This window comes from Cavia porcellus, unplaced genomic scaffold (assembly GCF_034190915.1).
Source record: "Cavia porcellus strain 051 isolate PalLab524CR breed Dunkin Hartley unplaced genomic scaffold, mCavPor4.1 scaffold_11, whole genome shotgun sequence".
NCBI classification, from domain to species: Eukaryota; Metazoa; Chordata; class Mammalia; order Rodentia; family Caviidae; genus Cavia; species Cavia porcellus.
This window is the reverse complement of record NW_026947494.1, coordinates 76,155,020-76,171,133: the sequence shown is the minus strand read 5'-3', so window position 1 is coordinate 76,171,133 and position 16,114 is coordinate 76,155,020.

Genomic DNA, 16,114 nt, shown 5'->3' with positions numbered 1-16,114 from the left:
GTGAGTGAAGAAGCAGGGGTAAAAACAAAGGAAATACAAATACAATTCACCAAAATAATTAAGGAAAACTTCCTAAGCATACAAAAAGGAAAGGATATTCAAATGTATGAGCCATACAGAACTCCAGCCACCTACAACCAAAACAGAGCTTCACCCAGACATATAATAATCAAGATCCCACAAATTCATCACAAGAACAGAATATTAAAAGCCATCAGAGAAAAGAAACAGATCACCTATAAAGGAAAACCCAACAAAATCACAACAGACTTCTCAACACAAACCATCAAATCAAGAAGAGCTTGGAGCAAAGTATTCCAAGCTCTAAAAGAAAATAACCTCCAACCCAAATTGATGTACCCTGAAAAACTCTCTCTCAAAATTAATGAAGAAACAAAATGCTTCCATGGTAAAGAGGAACTGGGGGAGTTTGTGACCACCAATCCAGCCCTACAAAAAATACTGAAGGACATTCTAGAAAGAGAGAAAAAAATAAACACCAGGATTTCAGGAACAGTGGCAGAGAGGCCTCTATGAACAGGGAAGACAGTAGAATGAGGGAGAAAAGCAGAAAACCAATGGCAGAAAAATAGCATAACGGAAATTAGATGAGAAGGTTGGGCTATAATCTCTAACATAGATGGCCATGATACACTAACAAAAAGAAACACAGAAAGAGTAACTCAGGAGATAGGGTCAACTGAGATGCAATGTATAGGAAATATAATTAACCTGAAAGAGGGTTTATGGAACAAAAGTCAAAGATGAGAAAACAATGCTCTATGTGACAGAGAACCAAAGAGAAATAGTAGCAACCTGTCCAGCAGCTGCAGATAGGTTGGAAAGTCATGACACACTTATGCAGTGGAGAACTACTCATCAATAATGAAAGAAAACCTTTAGGCTTTTGTAAGTAAAGGAATACAACTTAAGATCAAGCCCAGGGGTAAAAAGGTTCAGAACCACTTAGGTAGATAGTGGGTTGCCTCCCTAATCTAAAAACTAAAGGAGTTAGTGGGACCCAAAATATACAAAGCACCCTGAGAAAGTGAAAGGGGAGGAATTGTCTAAAAAAGTAAGGCAGAGGACATTGTTAATAGTGTACCAGAATTTAAAAGACATAGTAGTCTTATCCCTATGTTTAGTTTGATTATATTTTGTTGCAGTCTGTCTACTCATATTAGATTTGAGGGCACAGACAGCTAACCCAAAAATAGCAGGTTATACTACAGTAACTATCCTTAATTTCCTATTAACTTAAACTGAAACCCTGTATTACTTACATGTCTTACTGTGACTGATCTTATTTGAAGCTGGTTTGTTAGACCGCTGTTTAGAATTGACTGATTTTATTGAAATTTGGTATGCTTGATAGTATCAAGTCTAAGAGTAGAGGCAACTCCTCTGAAGATGACAAGATGTAAAACAGATATCCATTCTGGTTCTGATTATTAACCACTTTCAAGTCCTACAATGTCTTCAAAGTTGTGTTTTTATTAAAGTAGCTATGTAATGTTATATTCAATTATATTATGCCTGATGATGTGAACACTTCTATTGAAAATAACAAGAGAAAGCATAGTAACTACTGTAGATCACGTAATATTGTGATCCTATATGTCTTTTTCATTTCATGTTTTTCTAGGAATTTGTTTTGTTGTCTTGTTTTGATCTATTTTTCTCTATAGTACAGAAAGGATAGATACACATGTAGAGATTCACACATGGGAAGAATTTCTAAACTATTTATGGGAACAGATTATATAATACACGATGTAATGAACAGATACTCTGAAGAAGAAGAGACACTAAGAAACCCAATACTAATTCTATAGCATTATGATATAAAATCTAGCAATACTATCATTCACTGTTCACAATGATATTAGTCTAGTCTCTTATGTTCAGTTTCAGCATATGTAAAGATAAGACAGCTACTTACGAAGAGACTGAGAAACATTATGATAGTCATTATTGATTTCCCCAAAATCAGGTCTTGAAGACTTAAAAAGCCTTCATCATCCTGTAATGATTTGATTAGTTCTATAATGTTCAGTATATATTTAATGTATGTGAAGATGGGGACAACTATTTGGAAGAAAACTAGAGAAAATAAGATAGTGAAGATCTCCAGTGGACTTGATTTGAAATCTGTGATTCTTTAAATTGTTTCCTTATAAACTGTTTTGTTCTTTTTGTTATGTTTAATCTCACCCTCTTTAAGATAAAAAACAAATGTGTAGGACTGATAACCGTATTACTAAGTCCTTGTTGGATCATAAAGCAGAACTGTTTGCAGTGTCATTATTTGAATATCACTTTGTATATTTTAATTTTGTAACACAAGCAACTATTTCTAAGATCACCGTATGTAACTTATCGACTGGTGATTTCTTACTGTTTATTTTTCTGAAATTCTGTATTGCTTCTACCCTTTTTCTTTCTCTTTAAATAAAAAAAGAACTTCTAAATAGTTTAAGAAAACTAATTATATAATGCATGATGAAATGAACAACCTCTTTGAAGAAAAAGAGACACAATGGTACCTAGTGCTAATTCTGTAGTGTCATGATGTGAAATTCAGCAATACTATTATTCTTTGTTCATAGCGATTTTAATGTTTTGTTTTGTTTTGTTTTGTTTAATTTCAACCAATGTGAAGATATGGAGTTACCTTATTGTCTGGTCTTGAAGCTCTAAAATGCCTTCAACATCCTGTTCAGATCAGTTTTATACTATGCTTTTTTTGTATGAATTTATTGCATGTGAAGATATGGACAACTATGTGGAAGAAAAAAAGAGACAATATGATAGATAGTGAAGATCTCCAGCTGTCTTGCTTTGAAATCTGTGTCTCTTTCATTGCTTTCTTATGTTGTGTTTTGTTGTGTTTAATTTTATCCTCTTTAAAATGATATTTAAAAAAGAGATAAGATTTATAAAAAGAAAACAAATAAATAAAAAGTGTGAGGTAAAAATGAACAATACATGAAATGAAATTTATAGAGGACTTTAGGAACAGATTTGAGCAGGCAGATTTACTGAACTTGAAGATACAGCAGCTAAAATGATCTAGCCCCATTATCTTGTTTTAACTGATTAGACTATTCTGCTCTGTATGAAAGTAACAAGTATCAGAGTATAGGCAACTACTTTGAAGGCAATAAGATTCACTATGATCCCCATTCTGGTTTGATTATTATCCTCTTTTGAGTTTCTGTAAGACTTGCAATGTTTAGGTTTTATTGGTCTTGTTCTCTACTGTTTTGTTCAACTTTATAATACCTAATGAGATAGACAATTCTTCTTAAGGAAACAAGAGCCATTATGGTAACCATTGTTGATAACCTTGTACTCTGTTTTTACATCATGTGCTATGTCTATCCTTGGTTTTGACTGACAGCTTTTTCTATCATGCTTGATTTTATTCTCTTACAAAAAAAGTAATAAGATCTCAGGGAGCAATAAAACCCAAAATGTGTAAATTTTGTTGTAATAAAGAGGGGGGGAAAGTGCCCTAAAGGATACAACAGCAAGGGTGTTTAAGTGTGTTCAATAGAAGACCATATTAATATTTTTGATTGGATTACTGAACACAACTATTTGCAGTCTCACTGTTTGAATGTTCAATTTGTGTGCTTTGATCCTGTGACCTGAAACACCATTTCTAAGATGATAGCATGTAATCTATTAACTGGTGATAGCTTACTGGTTTTTTGTTTGTTTGTTTGTTTGTTTGTTTTGTAGTTCTGAATTATTTGTACCCTTACACTGTTTTGTTTTGTCCTGCTTTTTTTTCTCTTTTTCCTTTTAAATAAAAAAAAGAATTTAAAAGAAAGATCAACAAAGCCTAAAGCATCTGTGATAAACCATAAAGCAGGCCAATATTAACATTTTCAAAATCCAAGAAAGACACAGAAGGAATATTTGAAGAAATAATGGCCCAAAACTTTCCAAATTTGATAAAAGATGTGAATTTATACAAGCAAGAGCTCAGTAAGTTTCAATTAGGATAAAATCAAAGATCTATATCTCAGTCTATCAAACTATATACAAGCCATCAAAATGTTATATGTTAATGCATTATAGAATAATATACATAATGATATAATCAAACTATGAAAAGACAGAGAATAGTTTTCTTTTCTCCCTCTTTTTTTTGAGACAGGGTCTCTCTAAGTTGCTAAGAGAGCTAGAACTTGTGATCCTCTTGCCTTAGCTTCCCACGTGTTGGCATTACAAGCAGCAACACCATACCCAGCTAAGAGAGAATCTTAAAAGCAAGATAGCAGTGATTCAACATACATAAGGAATGGTCAATAAAATTAACAATGAATTTCTCATCAGGATCCATGAAAGCCAGAACTCTGTGGTATGACATTTGTGGTAAGTTAAATTGATTTTTTTATTTAAAAGCAAAAACAAAACAAAACAGTGTAAGGGTACAAGTAATACAGAACTACAAAAAAAAAACAGTAAGAAATCACCAGTTAGTAGATTACACATTATCATCTTAGAGATAGTTGCTCAAGTCACAGGATCAAAGCATACAAAGTGGACATTCAAACAGTGAGACTGCAAAGAGTTGTGTTCAATGATCCAACCAAAAATATTAATATGGTCATCTATTTAACACCCCTCAACACACTTGCAGTTGTATCCTTTAGAGCACTTTTTTCCCTCTCTTTTTTACAACAAAATTTACACATTTTGGGTTTTATTACTCCGTAGTTCTCAATACTTTTTTGGAAGAGAATAAAGCCAAATATGGCAAAACAAAGCTGTCAGTCAAAACCAAGGATAGACATACCACATGATGTAAAAACAGAGTACAAGGTTATCAACAATGGTTACCATAATGCCTCTTGCTTCCTTAAAAAGAACTGTCTATCTCATTAGGTATTATAAAGTTGAACAAAACAGTAGAGAACAAAACCAATAAAACCTAAACCTTGTAAACATTACAGGACTTCAAAAGAAGATAATAGTCAAACCAGAATGGGCATCATAGTGAATCTTATTGCCCTCAAAGTAGTTGCCTATACTCTGATACTTGATACTATCATACAGAATGGAACAGAGTCTAATCAGTCAAAACAAGATAGTGGGAGTATTACAGGACTTCAAATCAAGTTAATAGGAAATCAAAAAGTTACTACAATATGTCCTGCTAATTTTTTTATTTTTCCCCTTAATTAAAAAAATCATAAAATATAACTAAATAATTTTTTTAAAGAATAAGGGAGAGATTGAGATAAAAGATGACATAACAACAATAACAATGCAGGTCAAAGCATGACAGTTTCAGCAACCTAGTGCTTCACCACCAAATAAACCGACTTAATAGTAGTTACCATAGTGTCTTTTTCCTTGAAATATTTGAATATAACTTCATATACTACAGCATCAAACATATCAAGTCAGTGTAAAACCATTCAAGTGGATGAAAGCATTGTAAGGTATTTAGAACCAGCTAACAGAAAACAAACAATGGTTTCTATATTATCTCTTTGCCTATAACAATTTTTGATTATACTATCACATATAATAAATTCCAGCAAGATACATCATGATAAAACCAATGGAGACAGAAGAGCCATAGTTTGGTGGGGCTTCAAAACAAGATGATAGTAAATCAGCACTATCTATTATGATGACTTGTTTTCTTCAAAATAGCTGTTCATTTCATCACAGGCCACAATATCAAGCAGCCCAGAATAAAGCCATTCCAATTTTATAAGTGAAAACTTTATAAGATTTCAAGGCCACATAATGGGGAATCATGATTACCACATACTTTTATATATTTGAATCATTTCTTACATAAGGGAAACTATTCAGTATTCACACATGCAAGATTGATTTATTTCACTTATGAGTATGTCTCAAGCTGTGCCCATTTATTGATAAATATCTCAATGTATCCTTCTTTATAGCTGAGTAGTACTCCACTGTATAGAAATATCACAATTTTTTATCCATTCCTCAGTTGATGGACACTTGGGTTGTTTCCAAGATCTGGTGATTAAAAATTGTGCTGCTATAAACATAGGTGCACATATATCACTGTGATATGATGCTTTCAGTTCTTCTGGGAATATGCCTAGAAGTGGAATAGCTGGAACAAATGGGACTTCCAATCCCAGCTTTTTGAGAAATCTCCAGACTGACCTCCACAAAGGCTGTACCAGTCTACACTCCCACCAACAGTGTAGGACAGTTCCTTGTTCCCCACAGCCTCTCCAGCATTTGTTGTTGTTGGTTTTCTTGATCCTGGCCATTCTTTCAGGTGTGAGATGGAATCTCAGTGTGGTTTTAATTTGCATTTCTCTAATGACCAATGATGATGAACATTTTTTCATGTATTTATTTGCCATTTGTACTTCTTCATCTGAGAAGTGCATATTCATCTCAGACGCCCATTTTTGGATTGCATCTTTGAATTTTGGGGGTATGAGTTTTTTTTAATTCTTTATATGTTTTTGACAAAAGTCCCTTGTCTGAGGGGGAGTTCACTAAGATCTTTTCCCAGTTTGTGGGTTTTCTTTTCACTATGCTGGAGATTTCTTTTGACATGCAGAAACTTTTTAATAAGAGGTGGTCCCAGTTATTGATTCTGGGAAGTATTTCCTGTGCGGTTTGAGTCCTGTTCATGAATTCTCTACCTACCCCTATGTCTTCAAGGTTTCTACCCAATTTGTCTTCCAATAGATTTAGTGTTTCTGTTTTAATATTCAGATCTTTGACCCATTTAGATTTTAATTTAGTACATGGTGATAGGCACGGGTCTAGTTTTAGTTTTCGGCAAACGGAGAGCCAGTTTTTCCAACACCACTTATTAAAGAGACTGTCGTTCTTCCAGTGAACCTGCTTGGCTCCTTCATCAAAGATAAGGTGGTTGAGTGTGTTTGTAGTTGTGGTTGTATCTTCTAATCTATTCCACTGATCTTCGGCTCTGTTTTGATTCCAATACCATGTTGATTTTACTACTGTTGCTTTGTAGTATAACTTCAACTCAGGGATTGTGATGCCTCCTGCTTTGCCTTTGCTGCTTAGAATTGTCTTTGCTATTCTAGGTTTCTTCTGGTTCCAGATGAATTTTAGGAGTGATTTCTCTAGATCTATAAGGTATGTTGATGGTATTTTTATTGGGATTGCAGTGAAGCTTGTATAACAGTTTTAGGAGAATGGCCATTTTCACAATGTTTGTTCTTCCTATCCGTGAGCAAGAAACGTCTTTCCATTTTCTGAGACCCTCTCAAATTTCTTTTTAAATTGTATTATAGTTTTCCCTGTATAGGTCTTTTACTTCTTTCATAAGAGTAATTCCTAAATATTTCATTTTTTTGCTTGCTAGTGTGAAGAGGGTGGCTTCTCTTATTTCTCTCTGTGATTTTGTTGTTCGTGTATAGGAATGCTATTGATTTCTGAGTATTGATTTTGTATCCAGCTACATTACTGAATTTACTTATTATGTCTAAGAGTCTTTCAATGGAGTTTAGGGGGTCTTCTAGGTAAAGTATCATGTCATCTGCAAACAATGATAATTTAACTTCTTCTTTTCCTATCTTTACCGCTTTTATTTCTCTCTCTTGTCTAATTGCTCTGACTAGTATTTCCAGTGCTATATTAAATAGGAGTGGTGATAAGGGACATCCTTGTCTTGTGCCTGATTTTAAAGTAAAGGCTTTCAATTTTTGGCCATTTAGTATGATACTGGCTGTTGGTTTGTCATAGATGGCCTTTATTACATTGAGGTAACGACCACCTATTCCTATTTTCTGTAAAGTTCTTATCATGAATGAATGTTGGACCTTATCAAAGGCTTTTGCTGCATCTATAGAAATGATCATGTGATTCTTTTGGCTTTATTGATATGGTGGATTACATTTATTGATTTACATATGTTGAACCATCCCTGCATGCCTGGGATGAATCCCACTTGGTCATGATGTATAATCTTCGTGATGATTTGTTGCATCCTATTTGCCAATATTTTATTGACGATTTTTGCATCTGTGTTCATTAGGGAGATTGGTCTATAGTTCTCTTTTTTACTTGGATCTTTCTCAGGTTTTGGTACTAGAGTAATATTTGCTTCCAGGAATGACTTAGGAAGGATTACTTCCCTTTCATTGAATAGTTTGAGGAGTGTCGTCATTAGGTCTTCTTTGTATTTCTTGTAGAATTCTGCAATGAATCCATCTGGGCCTGGGCTCTTCTTTGTAGGTAAGGACTTAATTACATTTTCAATCTCATTAATAGAGATTGGGTTATTCAGCAGTTTAACATCCTCTTGATCTAGCCTTGGTACTTCATATGTTTCTAGGAATCTGTCTATTTCTTCTGTGTTATCAAACCTTTGAGAGTAGAGGTTTTCGAAATAGGTGTTGATGATCTTCTGTATTTCTGTAGAGTCTGTAGTGATTTCACCTTTTTCATTTCTTATTACATGAATTTGAGCTTTTTCTTCCCTTTTGTAATAAGGTTGGCTAGGGGCTTATTGATTTTATTTATTCTTTAAAGACCAACTCTTTGATTCGTTGATTCTTTGGATTTTTTTTCTTAGTCTCTATTGCGTTGATTTCTGCTCTGATTTTTATAATTTCCTCTCTTCTTTTGGCTTTGGGCTTGACTTGCTCTTCTTTTTCTAGCTCTTTGAGGTGTAGCATCAGGTTATTTATTTGTATTCATTCTGTTTTCCTGATGTGGGAACTCAGTGCAATAAATTTTCCTCGGAGGATGGCTTTCATTGCGTTCCACATACTCTGGTAAGTTGTATTTGTGTTTTCATTTTCTTGCAGGTAGTGTTTAATTTCTTCTTTAATTTCCTCTGTGACCCACTGATTACTCAAGAGTGTATTATTCAGTTTCCATGTGTTTGTGGGATTTTTGCAGTATCTTTTATCATTAATTTCTAATTTCAAAGCGCTATGATCCAATAACATGCAAGGGATGATTTCAACTCTTTTGCATTTGTTTAAATATGTTCTGTGAGCTAATATATGGTCTATTTTAGAGAATGACCCATGTACTGCTGAGAAGAATGTGTATTCTGATGTTGTTGGTGGAACATTCTGTATATGTCTATCAAGCCCACTTGTTCACAGGTGTGATTCATTTCTGGGTTTTTTTGCTCATTTTCTGTCTGGTTGATCTGTTCCTTGGTGTCAATGGTGTGTTAAGGTCTCCTGTTACAATTGTGTTACTGATAATTTGAGTTTTCATTTCTGTTAATAGTTTTCTTATATAACTGGGTGCTCTGGAGTTTGGTGCATATATATTTAAGAAAGCTGTCTCTTCCTCTTGGAGTTTTCCCCTAACGAGTATGTAGTGACCTTCTTTGTCCTTTATGATCATTGTTGGTTTAAAGTTCATGTTGTCTGCAAAGAGAATGGCTACTCCTGCTTTTTTCTAGATTCATGTTGCATGAAGTATTGTTTTCCATCCTTTGACTTTCAGTCTGTGAATATCCTTCTGGGTTAGATGGGTTTCCTGTAAATAGCATATGGTTGGATTTTGTTTCTTGATCCATTCTGCTAGTCTGTTTCTTTTGATTGGTGCATTGAGACCATTTACATTAATGGTTTTAACTGTTATATGCTGGTTTATTGTTGACATGTTATCTTTCTGCTGTTGCATCTTTATCTTTCTATTTAATTATCTGCTTTGCTTAGTGGCTTTTTCCTTTGTGTATCTAAACTGTCTCTCAATATTTTTTGCAGGGTTGGTTTGGTGTCATGAAGTTCTTCAGCTGTTCTTTGTCACAGAAGTATCGTATTTCACCATCGATTTTGAATGACAGTTTTTCAGGGTACATCAGTCTAGGTTGGAAATCATTTTACTTTAAGATCTGGAATACTTCACTCCATGCTCTTCTTGACTTTATTGTTTATGCTGAGAAGTCTGCTGTGATTTTGATAGGTTTTCCTTTATAAGTGATCTGTCTTTTCTCTCTGACAGCTTTTAATAATCTATTCTTGTGTTAGATTTCTGGGATGGTGATTATTATATGTCTGAGTGTAGTTTTATTTTGGTTATGACTATTTGGAGTTCTATATGCTTCACTGAACCTGATGTCAGTTTCTGATCTCATGCTTGGGAAATTTTCAGCTATTACTTTTCTAAATATCCTCTTGACATCCCTTATGTTGTCCCCTTCTTTTTCATTAATCCCTATCATTCTTATGTTATTTTTCTTTGCATCGTCTTGCAGTTGTTGAATTGTTGTTTCTTGATTCCTTGTTATTTTTAAAAGATCCTTCCTTTCCTGTTCACTAGCTGCAATCCTGTCTTCAAGGTCTGAAATTCTATCTTCACTTTCATTGAGGCAGTTTTTACAGCTTCCCACTGAAAGTGGAGTTTTTGATTTCCTGCATATCTCTGTGCATCTGCTTTATGTATTCTGTTTGTTTCTTATATTGCTCATCTAGGGATTCTATCTTTTTGTTTAGTTCCTCCAATTTTTTTAACTGTGTTTTCTTTAGATATATTTAGAATCTCTTTCATTTCTTTTATCATTTCTTCTTTTACCTGGGAGATTATTTTGAGTTTGAATTCCTTTAAGCTTCCCGGAGTTGCTTGTTTATTTCAGTAGCTATTATGTCCAATATTTGAGGTGTATGGCATATATTTTCTTCTATATACATCGCTCCTAGGGTTTCTTGAGATGGGCTGGAGGTTTGAGGTTGTAATTTAGTTTTTCGTTTTGTCATTTTCCTATATTTCTGTGTTTCAAGTATTATTCCAAAGCTTCCTCAGGGTCTGTTGGAAATCCACTTCTATGTTCGCAGCTCCTGGGACTCTGGCACCCAGTTCCCCTAGGCCGCTGGGCCTCTGGAACCAGAGGTGGTCTTCTACCTGCTTAGAATTCCACAGTTCCAGATAGGCTGGGTTCCAAGGACAGTGTGCGCCTGCCTGCTTGCTTGAAACTTCACAGTTCTCTGAGCACAGCCAAAATGGGGAGGCGGATGTAGGCACCTCGGACCCACTTAGCCACTCCTCTGCACCTGGAAGGCTCGAGGGTCCCGAACAGGCTGGGCTTGGGGCAGAGTGCACTGGGCCCTTACTACAGGCCGCGCATCCTCTGGAACTGGTGATGCTCGCCTGCTTGCTTAGAAATCCACAGTCCGTAAGTTAAATTTAAAAAAAAAACAGTGGTGATGGGGAATCTGTCAATTAAGAATTCTCAATCAGGCAAAATTATCTTTCAAACATGCATAACAAATTTAAATCCTCAGATAAACAAACCTTGGGAGAGTTCATTACTATGAAACTAGGACTCCAGTGGGAAAAAAATGAAACGATAAATGGTACTAGACAGTCACTTGAATCAGTATGAAAAATTAAAGAACCAATAAATGCATTTACTCTGTAAGTAAATACAATGACAGTAGTGTTGTATCTCTTGCTTTTAGCTTCTATGAGTTTTCATATAATTTATATGGATATGCATATACAGTAAATATAAAGTTTAGCTGACACACAGTGTATATACATAGAATCTGTGACAACAGAAACATAAAGAGGACATGTGTAGAGTATCACATGAGTAGAAATTTTTATATTACTGAAAATAAGTGCCAGTTCAAGCTAGACTGCTATAAACTTATGATAGTAACTGTTATTCTTAAGGTAATTACTAACAGCAAAAAAGTTTTTTATAAAACAGAACTGGGCCTCATCTTTAGATATACTAAAATGGAATTTCTGAAAATGAAGCCTAGGACTCTATTTTTAAAAGTCCAATACATCCTGTCATAAAAACAAAGCCATGGGGATTCACTCTCATTTTTCTTCCACCACCTATAAACTTGTTTTCCCCTATACTAAACCCTTTTTATTCTAAGATAGCAAAATTTAGACAAAATCTCCTGCTTTGAACCTCTAATTATCATTAATCCAATTTTTTAACTGAATAAAACACTCATTTGGTTACCTCCATAATTTTTTTTATTTACACAGTGACACAAAAACTATGTGAAACACCTGACTTTAATCTAGAACCTGAGCCAGAGGGAAAATTAAGGCTATTGCTATAAGGGACATTATTAAATCAACCAAAATAATTGGTTATGGGCAATAAATCAGGAAAAAAAATATACACTTGTTTAGCTAATGATTATTCTATAATTATATATGCAAATGTCCCTATTCTTAAGACATGCATGTTGTAATAGTTACACCTAAAGAATCATAATGTTATGTGGGCATGATGATGCATGCCTGTAATCTCAGTACTCAGAGAAGCTGAGGCAGGAGGATCATAAGCCCTGTCTGAGCAACTTAGTGACTTAGATTCTATTTCAAAATTTTAAAAACTTTAAGGTCTGGGGATGTAACTCAGTGCAAAAACCTTGTGTTCAATTCCCAGAACCACCAAAACACAAAATATGTAACCCACTATCAAATAGTTCAGGAAAGAAAAGTAGAGTTTGTGAAGATGAGACTGGATCTGAGGATAGGGTATGGGACGTAGAGAGGGGCAAGGGAAATAAAAAGATGTGATATGGTTGTGTACCAGTTTCCCAAGATAAATGGAAAGATTATATATCAGAAACAAACTAATAAAAACACAGCATTGCAATGCAAACACTCACACTGTAGTAAACTGGGCACACACTCAAGGAAACTGAGGCAAGGAAAAGTTTTTTGAGATAAAATGGGAGATATGCAAATAAGCTGCATGGCTACAGAGTTCAATGGTTTTGGAGACCAAACGGCTTCAGCTCACAGAGGGTAGTGCAGTTATTAGGCAACTGTTCTGTCCAGAAATCCCCCACTGTGCAAGCAACCAGCTGACGGGAGGAACACAAGCTGGGATGATAGCAACTGAGGTACAAAAACAACTTAATGCTTGTATTTATTGATTGACTTTGCAGGTCTTTGACCAGTAGTAGTCTCAGCATCTGTTTAAAGGATAATAATATGCAAAATAGCAGCTGTGGGGGATTTCTTTGTCTTCTCTTTGAAATTTGATATTGTTATTGCTGTTTTGCTTTACTCTGGTTTATTGTTTTATTCCTTTCAAAACAAAGATAAAACATTATAGAGAATGTATATGTATGATAAAATATATGTGCACCTCACAAAGAAAAAGAACTCTCATTTAGTTAGATGTTTAGGAAAAGCTTCACATAGAAGACAGTGTCAATTAAGTACATTCTAGGAAGAAGTAATCTGTTAGCAAAGGAGTAATAACTAGAGAGAGTGGGGAAAAAGTAATCCAACCTTGTTAACCATGGACTGTTACAGTTTGTGTCTAGATATTCCCCCAAAGTCTCATGCAAAATCCAAAGATAGGACTTTTTCAGAGGTGGCTGAACCTAGAGTGCAGGGTGCTGGGATTATGAAATCAGCCCCTTGGTTGGTTTGGCACTGCCATAATCCCAGTATCTTAGATAAAGTATAAAAAGGACAGAAAGATGTTGCTAAGCCCCTGTCTTTGCAGTCTTCCACTGCTGTGAGTGGCTTCCTGTCTGCCACATGTCACCATACTTGGAGCCAAAAGATTATGGACTGAAACCTCTGTAAATGCTTAATTAAATAATTCTTTCCTCTCTTTAACTTTGGACATCGAGAATTTTGTCTTAGCCATGAGGAAAGTAGTTAAGCCATGGACGAGTGAGAGATAGAGCTAGATGGAAGCACTACTAAAAGTTTACCAAAAGAAATTCTCTGAGGCATAGAAAGAGCTTCAAATATAGAATTTTTCTTCCTAAATGACTTTGCTTTGTTCATAATTTATTTCTTGGTGACTTCTATGATTTGGATATAGTTTAAGCATCCCACAAAACTTCATGAGCTAAAATTTAATCACCATTTTGAGGTACAAAGAGGGTGAAAACTTAATCCAACTATGATATTTAGAAATATGGTGGGAGGTGATTTGGATTAGATAAAGTTTTCAGTGTGGAGCTCCCATAACTGAACCCTGGTGGCTTTATAAGAAAAAAGAAAAAAAGAGCAGAAGACACACACACAGTGTGTCTCCTGCCACCTGCTGCATCAACAAGAAGGCCATCACCGATTCAACCTCTCAACATTGTTCCTCTATGGCTGGGAACCAAAATAAACCCTTTTTCTTTCTAAATTTAAAAAAGAACAATTTTGGAGCTGCTCAGTGCTGAACCATGGAACTGTACAACATAACTAAGGTCAAGTGGGATTCCTATTAAGACACTGCCATGCATTTCGGTGAAAATGAAGAGGGTGTAGCCTCGGTGACACAGATACAAGATTAGACACTGTTTCTTCTTTTTATATAATCAATATGAACTCCTGCACTGCTACAAAACTGATCATGCATAGTGGCAATAAAGTAACAAAATTTTATTTTCTAAAAGAAAATAAAGATCAATAGCTCCTCTATAATGGACAAGCTGAGAAAAATCAGGAAAACAATTCCATTCACAATAGCTTCATAAAATATGTAGAAATCAATGTAACTATGGAGGTGAAAAATGAAAATTTCAGAACACCAAGGAAAGAAATCAAAGAAGACAGTAGAAAGTAGAAAGACTACCCATGTCTTTTGGCAGAATTGGTATTTTCAAAATGTCCATATTGCCAAAAGTGACCTCGGGATTCCCATCAAAATACCAATGACTTTCTTCATGAAATACCAACTACAAAAGAAATGCTAAATTTCATATGAAAGCACAAAAGACCCAGAATATCCAAAGAAATCCTAAGGGGCTGGGGATATAGTTCAGTGGCATAGTGCCTGCCTGGCAAGCCTAAGGTCATGAATTTGATTTCTGGCACACACAAACACACACACACACACACACACACACACACACGCACACACACACACACCTGCAAAGCTAGAGGCATCACAAAACCAGATCTCAAATTATGCTGCAAACTCACAGTAACAAAAATAGCATGACATGGGCACAAAAATAGACACGTAGAGCAACGCAACAGAATAGAAGAGACAGAAATAAACCCTCGCAACTGAAACCATTTGATTCTGAACAAAGGATCCAAAAATATACCTTGGAGAAAAGACTATCTCTTTAACAAATAGTGCTGGGAAAATTGAATACCTACTTGTAGAAACTGAAGTTAGATCCATATCTTACACTGTTATAGATTAATAACTGGTGGTCAACTTAATGCCAGCTGGATTACATGGCACTGAGCATACCGTGCTGATGGAAAGTTGCCAGCATAAACAGACAGGTGGAGAAGGAGAAGGAAGGCATTGTTGTGTTGTGGCGTTGTGAGTTCTCCTACGAGTTGCTGTCTGAGCTGTTGGTTCTCCTGGAGAAGCTCTGGTCCTCACATTGAGCATTGCTTCCTGGCTCCAGAGGGGAAGACCTGTGCCGCTTGGTCTCCAGAATGAACTCATTACTCTGGCTTTCTGGCATGTATTTAAAATGACTGTGCTTGTCATCGAGGAGCTTGGGGTCTCTGTCACTGAGGATGGCTGTGGTGCTTTTCAGGACACCACACTCATAACAAAGCTTTTCAGGTGCTTTGTTATGAGTATGACTTCTTGGCTCCAGTGTAGAACCCTCAACCTACCAGCACAGCTCCTTCACCCGCTGGCATGGATTTTCTGGCTTCCACCGCTGACCTTTGGGCCTTGCCAGCATGGATCCATGAAAGAGACTGGCATGAGTCCCTTCTTGTGGGCTCTGGATCTCCAGTTGGACTCGTGGGAGGCATTGTCATGAGTTCTAGGTCTTCATCTGAACCCATGTGGGACATTGTTGTGGGATTCAGGCCCATGGCTAAAGATTCTATGTCTTTGGTGTTGCAGGTAGATTTACTGCATTTTATTGTGTTAACTCTCGGTGACCATTATAAAAGTAATAAACTCCATGTCCTAATTATAGTTGCTCCTGCACCACCCCTGACTACAACATACACCTTGTACAGAAATCAATTCAAAATGGATCAAAGACCTAGGTATAAAACCTGAAATTTCTTTGGAATGAAAAACTGAAAGTATAAATAAGAACCAAAATGTATAAATGGGGAAAAAATGCTCAAATGAGAAGGGGAAAACGGGAGGAGGGAGAGAGGGAAAGGAAAGAAAGGCTAAGAAAAAAGAGAATAGAAGGAAAAATGGAAATAAAACTTGTAAATAAGGAGGGGAAGT